This window comes from Charadrius vociferus, unplaced genomic scaffold (genome assembly GCF_000708025.1).
Source record: "Charadrius vociferus isolate BGI_N301 unplaced genomic scaffold, ASM70802v2 scaffold549, whole genome shotgun sequence".
Classification (NCBI taxonomy): domain Eukaryota; kingdom Metazoa; phylum Chordata; class Aves; order Charadriiformes; family Charadriidae; genus Charadrius; species Charadrius vociferus.
The window spans coordinates 2,903,823-2,910,339 of record NW_009650103.1 but is presented as its reverse complement, the minus strand read 5'-3'; positions in this window follow the sequence as shown (position 1 = coordinate 2,910,339).

Here is a 6,517-nt window from a genome sequence, read left to right as displayed (position 1 = left end):
CCGGGTCCGCGTAACCCCCAGTCTGGGAGAGACGCAGGGTTTGCACGGGTTTAGGGAACCAGCTCGAAGGCAGAACGGTGGGATTGGGGGGTTCCCAGGGACTGGTATGAGGCTGAGCTCTGCCCCGTGTTCCCTTCCTCGCCCTGGCAGCCTGCTGTGCCTCTCCGCAGCGGTGCCACAACCCGTTGTCATCTTCACTTGGGCTTCTGTTGGGATGCAGGGAAGCACAGAAATGCCAAAAAAAACCCTTTGTCTCAACAAAAATCACTAGCTGTGGAAACCTTTAGGTATATGATAAATTCCACTGTAGTATAATCGGACATTTGCTTAATCGCATGAAGGATTGAGTTCTCGCTCTGCCGCCAATCACACTTGACAAAACATGGGCCGATAATCAGCAACACTTTTCTTCAGGTTATTACAAATAATTTCCCCCAAGACTTGATGTGTTCATATCAGCTCATCATCAAAGGATGTCGAAGGTGGTTTTCAGGCAGAAGCCTGGCTTCTGCATCTTGCGTGTTCCTTAGCAGATAGTCTCTTCACCTGGTTTATGTCCTGACGCACAGATATCGGCAAGAAATGTTTCACATGTTGGTTGTTCTTTGCTGGGTGCAGTTAGACTGCCAAAGTCACCTTCGGGCCATTCTGCTGCGTGCAGTGAGACACTGCTGTAGACCAGCCACCGTTCAGAGGCCGGTGTCCTGCTGCCCTCACGGAGAGCCGCGGGCTCATCCCGCCCCGTGCTGCGCACTGCCTCGGTGATCAGCACGACATCCTGCAGATTAACTCGCTTCACAAGTGTGTTCCGGGGCTCATCTGAAAAGTGAAGCTGCATGATTGAGTAGAGGTTCGAGCCTTTAATGCCTGTGCTGAATAGATGAATTATCTTAATATCCAGCTACTGAAAATGTGATTATAAGTTTAGCTGCACAACAGTGATAGCAGACTGACCTTATTCTACCTAATTTTCTTTGTTATGATTCTCATAAATTATTTTTTGCTGCATGTAACTGGTAGATTACATAAATGTTTCAAAATCATTAAAGATTAATTTGGGTCTGTCTTAAGATTTAACATTTATTTCCCTATACCTTTTCAAAGTGCAAGCAGAGGGCATTCTGTTTTGTGTCATCAGGAAATACGATCTGGCGTTCAAAGGTTGTTCTGGCCTCTAACACTCTTCCATATTGCAAGATTGTACGCAATTAAAGTAGATGTCCTTTGCAAACAACATGCTAGTTGTTTTATAATCTCCATTTGAAGAGTTTGGTTTTCAATGTAGTTTTGCCAGGCTGTCATTTTGTGATGTTATCATTTTAACAAGCTGCTCTTGTTTTTAGATTAAGTATTAAGGCCCAAACCAAATCCCCTTAAACTCAAGAAGAACCTTTTCTTTTATGTGGTGGATCACACATTAAATGGATTGCAGAAAGAAAATGGCCCTTTGGCTCTTACAGCAGGTGAACTGTATGTGAGGGTGAAGGTGCAACTGGGAGAAAACTGACTTGCTCTTTCTTCTGACATATTTTTGCTATAGATAAAGACTGGATCCAGTTGTTAAACTTACCAGAATCACTTAGAAATGTGTTTTAAGAGGGTGGCAGACTACCGCTGCAAAGCCAAGCCAGTATTACCTGGACCCCTGAAACTCTCTGAATAAAAAAAAGTGCAAAAGTTTGGCTCAAGACAATGAGCATCATGGAGAAAAAGCATTGGGGGAAGTCTAGCGGTAAGGAGAATGCTCTCCTTTTACAGGCTTCCGCTACACTTAGGATCCCGGCCTTAGAATTACCTCTTGTTCTACCCCTTTCACTCATACACTCTGTCCTCCAGATCTGTGTTTGTGTACCGCTGACTTCCAGTCCAAAGTGAAATGAGCTGCCACTTCCTCCATGGTAATACCCTGAAACTCTATTACTCAGGGCATTTGCATGTCCTTAAGTGGAAGCTGAAATTGATGTTTTGGGAAACTTTGTAGCTGATGATGAAGTGATTTGTCAAGAACTCAGCACCATCCCACACCAGCGTCCTCAAAATTGTCCTGGAGATAAAAAGCCTGCGTTTAAAATGGGAGGGTATTCAGTGCATTGCTAAACGTGTTTGCTTTTTCCATGAGAAAATAAACGACTCTCCCGTAGTCAGTGGCAGCAAATTCATCTGTAATTTGCATACCACTTGTTTCTTTCCTGTACTCCACTACTAAACATGCTTCAAGGCTTTTCTTCTGGAAAATGTTAATACATTGCTTTTCTATATGAAATAATTTTCCTATTAGTCTCCTGAATTCCTTAACCATTCAGTGGGTGTACCTGTGAACTGACAAACACTGCGCAACTTGTCTTCCGGCAGAACTCTGAGATTAATTACTAGGAGGTAATACCTTTGAGAAATTGCCATATTCAAACACGACACCTATTGCATGTAACAAAGCTAAACCCACGTGCTTGTTTTCTGCCGTACTGGAAGAATGCCTGGAATTTCGGTTTCTTCCACCATGTTTCATTTATGAGTATGGGAGACTACATGTAGAGTAAGAATGTCAGTCCCTTGTCATCCCGAGGACATCAGATTTAATTTATACTGTAAAATAATGGATAGTCTGTAGAGATATCAATGTGGTGTGCATTAGGATCATAGAGGGTGGAGATACCTCCTGGCTATGCAGAGGAAGCCAGAGCTGACCCGTCAGTGGCACTAATGAGCACCCTCCAGTTAGAAAGGCCAGTGGGGAACGGGGGTTCTCCCTCAGCTTTACAAAAAGCACCTTCAGATGAAGGAAAACTCGTATCTGCCAGAGATTGCATGAAAACCCACACTTCACTGTCTCCCTTTAGCTGTTTATGGCGAGGGAGGACTCCATGCGATGTCTCTACCTATCACACAATGCTCTTAGTGCGATAATCAGAAAAAAAAGCAGAGCAAAGGGCCACGACTTGGGAATTTTGGCGAGCTGGGTAGCCTGAACTCTGCTTTGTTTACTTTCCTCCATTAGGACTTGCCACACTTTCCAAAGTGGTGATTTCCCATCTTTCACCTCCTTTCTTCCTCTCCACAGGAAAAGAAGAGGAGAGAGAGACTTTCCGTCCACCAAGTCCTCAAACACCGCCCGCGAGCAGGCAAGGTCTACCAAACCCCACTCCCGCAGTGTAAACACCGCACAGATGGGTTTGCTCCGGGCAGCACCGCCACAGAGCAAACAAGAAGAAACCACTCTGGGCTGGGGCGTGCTGCGCTCCTCTTCCCTCCGGCCGGTTTATAACCCACGTCCTTCGGGATGGAGCTGCCTGCTGCCAGAGCCCCCGTCAGCGTTGCTGGGGGAGTGCTTGCTAACCCACCCCTCCTCTCCGGTGGCGTGTGAAGGTGGATGGCTCTATCTGGGATGAGGTTCTTTGCCTTCTGTCTGGCTCAACAGCTCCCGCCTGCGCTCTCAGGAGCGGCGAGAGAAGACAGCTGAATGAATCAACAGGATTTATTTTTTTTTTCCTGTTATCCTTGTAAAATTTCCATGATGGTCAAAAGCGCTGCGGATGGCCCTGGCAGAGCAGGGAGGAGCGGCTCGTGCGTGCCCACAGCCCAGGCTGCCTCCAGCCCTCTCCTTACTGCTCTATTTTCAGCCCTGGACTAATTTTGAACACCGCTGTATCTGCTTCCCTGTGCTTAGTTCTGCAGGGCCTCATTTGCCCCGGTGCTGAGCACTTAATATCCTCGTCTGGGATCGACTTAGAGCCTGGGTGCTTCTGGAGGTCACTGCATGGGCTGAGGCCAACACCACCACTGCGGGCTGGCTGGGAGGAGGAGAAGTCTGGCTTCTCTGTGCCGGTAGGCTTTAGCATCCCCCAGCACATACTACAAAGTTCAAAACAAGTTAGGTCTCACTAGAAATTCACTAAGGAAAAAGAGATGCGGTCAAAAAGACCATTTAAAATATCGCCTGGATGAACGGAGCCGGGGTATGGCAATGCGAGGAGGAGGGGGGCTGGCAGCCTCCTCGTGCAGTTGCTGCTCTGACAGCTTCAAAATGTGTTTTTCTCCCTTGTACAAAATAGTTTCCTGTGACAGTTCGTCATATAGCCAGCCTTAAGGAGGGGAGAGCAGAATATTATTCTTAGTATTAGACCAATCACTTCAGCGCAATTACCAACACCACGGGAACAGTTTCCACAGCATAATGCTGTTGTCAGTAATTACTTATATCCCGCTCTGTAACTCGGGAGGGGTATGCGGTGGCATGGCCTTGTGCATCGGGCAACCGCATGCAACAAGCAGTATTTTTCATGTAAATAAAAAAACCAAATTAAGTACAGATAGTAGGACTCTTATTTCATTCATGCATGCATTCGCATTATTTCAAAGGTAATGTGCACGCAGTTCAGCTATTATGCTGATGAGTGCAACAAGTTATTCAGATTTATTTCTTTCCCCCTTGCTTAAAACGTTTGATGTGTGTCAAATGACGCCGGGGGAGGTACCGCTTCGCACCTCAGCCTGCCGTTTGGGCCTTGCCTGGGTTTCCCGGGGCTGCTCTGGCCCCTCCGAGCCCGGGGGCCGTACCGCTCCGGGGGCAAACGAGCCGGGCAGGGACCCCTGGCAGCTCCGCTCCTCCCAGAGACGGGCTGCGCACGGTGTGGGGACCATCCCCATCCCATTTGAAAGAATAATAGTTCTATTTAGCACTTATCTTCCAAGTGCTATACAAACATTAATTAATGACTCTGTTATTGCCAGGGGGCTGCCCGGCGCTCTCGCTGGAAGCCGGCTGCGGGGAGCGGGATGCTCCCTCACCGGGCTTGCGGTTCTCTGCAGCAATTACAGCTCTGGAGGCGCTGGTGGTGGGTTTTAAGTGCCTGCATTAATAATAGGAGGGGGTTTCGGGTGTAAGATATTTTTATCTATAAGATTATTTACTTTTAAAGTCCCTGGACTATGTTTAGGAGGATGATGGGTCAATAGCGTTTACAGCCCACCAGGTTTTCCAGAGAGACTTGTGTACTGAGAGGTTTGGTCCCGGCGTGCCTTCCCTATGCCTCGTCCTTCCTTGAGCAACCCCAACCAAAGAGACCCCAGGGACCAGCTGGGCAAGCGCTGAAAGGGTTTTCAGCGTCACCATGATCTAATTAATGAGAAAATGAGATTTTTTTCTTTTTTTTGCATGTATCTTTATATTCATTAACCCCTTTTTAGCAGTCATATTTGGGTAGTGTTCAGACAGAAATCAATTTCTATGGGAGCTGTTGATTTGCTTTACCCAGACGATTTCTTTTTAAAATGCATTTTTTTTCCTAAGAACACTTTGGAAAGTAAAACTATATTTACCACAAATGTATAACTCTGCAAAGAGAGGATGACTTATCTCCAACTTTTTCACCACTATTTAAACATTATTGGAAAGCAATGAATAATTGAAAGGCAGAAGAAATGAATAAGGAAAAAAAAAAAACCCTAATTGAACACCAAAACGCCACATCTGCCCCCAGCTCCCAGCTGCGCTTTGCGAGGTGCAATGGCCGAGAGCAAGGCTGAACGTACTCAGCATCTTCGTCCCAATAAACGCTGTTGGGTTTGTGGCCGGAGCAGTACAGAGCCCTGGCGCCCCGATAACCTGACTTCCAGCAAAACGGCACATAGCCCTCCTCTCTCCCCATGAGCCGGCGCATGGTTAGTCTTAAAAAACAACGTCCTGAACCTCTGCTAAGCGTTACCTTTGGGAATTCACAGCGGACTCCGGCCAACCCTTTCCAAAAACGTGTTACAACATCATTATTTCACCGAAACGTTTCACATTCGTTGCACAGAGGGAGGTGTTCGCGTGGGAACAAAACTGGGGCCGCCTTGTTCCAGGTCCCCCGGGGGATGCACAAAGGCAAGAGCTGCCTGCCGGGTCCGGGAAAATCGCCTCTTCCATCCCAGGCACGGGAGGGATGTACCTGACCCAGGAGCTTCCCTTTCCCTGGGGCAGGTTTGCCTTCTGGTCTCAAGACACAGGGGTATTTTGAGGAAAGGGCTGTCATTACTGGATTTTAAGGTTTTTCGCCTCCATAAATATAAACTAGGCAGCCCTGGGCTGAGGGGACAGCACCGCAACGCTCTCCAGGTGATTTTGACACTCAAAGCTTCAGCCCACAGAGTTTCTAAAGAGCAGAAACTGCCTCAAAAGCGAATTAAAGCTCCTCTCCTTCCACCACAGCAGGGTCTGGCGGGGGCGGGCGGTGGCTTCCCACTGCATTTCGACTCATTCCCGCTCAGTATTTTTAGCCCCTGCTATTCTGGTGGGATGCAGCTCCTGGTTCCCCTCGCTGCCGGCTCCGTGCCGCAGCAGAGCCCTTCGCAGGGCAGCCCCGTCCCCTCTCGCCCAGCCTCGAGAGAGGTGCCAACACAAACACTGCCTTCCTCACCCCCTTGGGGCCCTGCCAGCGTGCACAGCCTGCGCTCCAGCGCTCTTAAATCCCTAGCCAGGGAAATATGTTAATGTACAAATTAGTCAGAGTAATTGAAACACCTCAATCCTGCTTGTCCG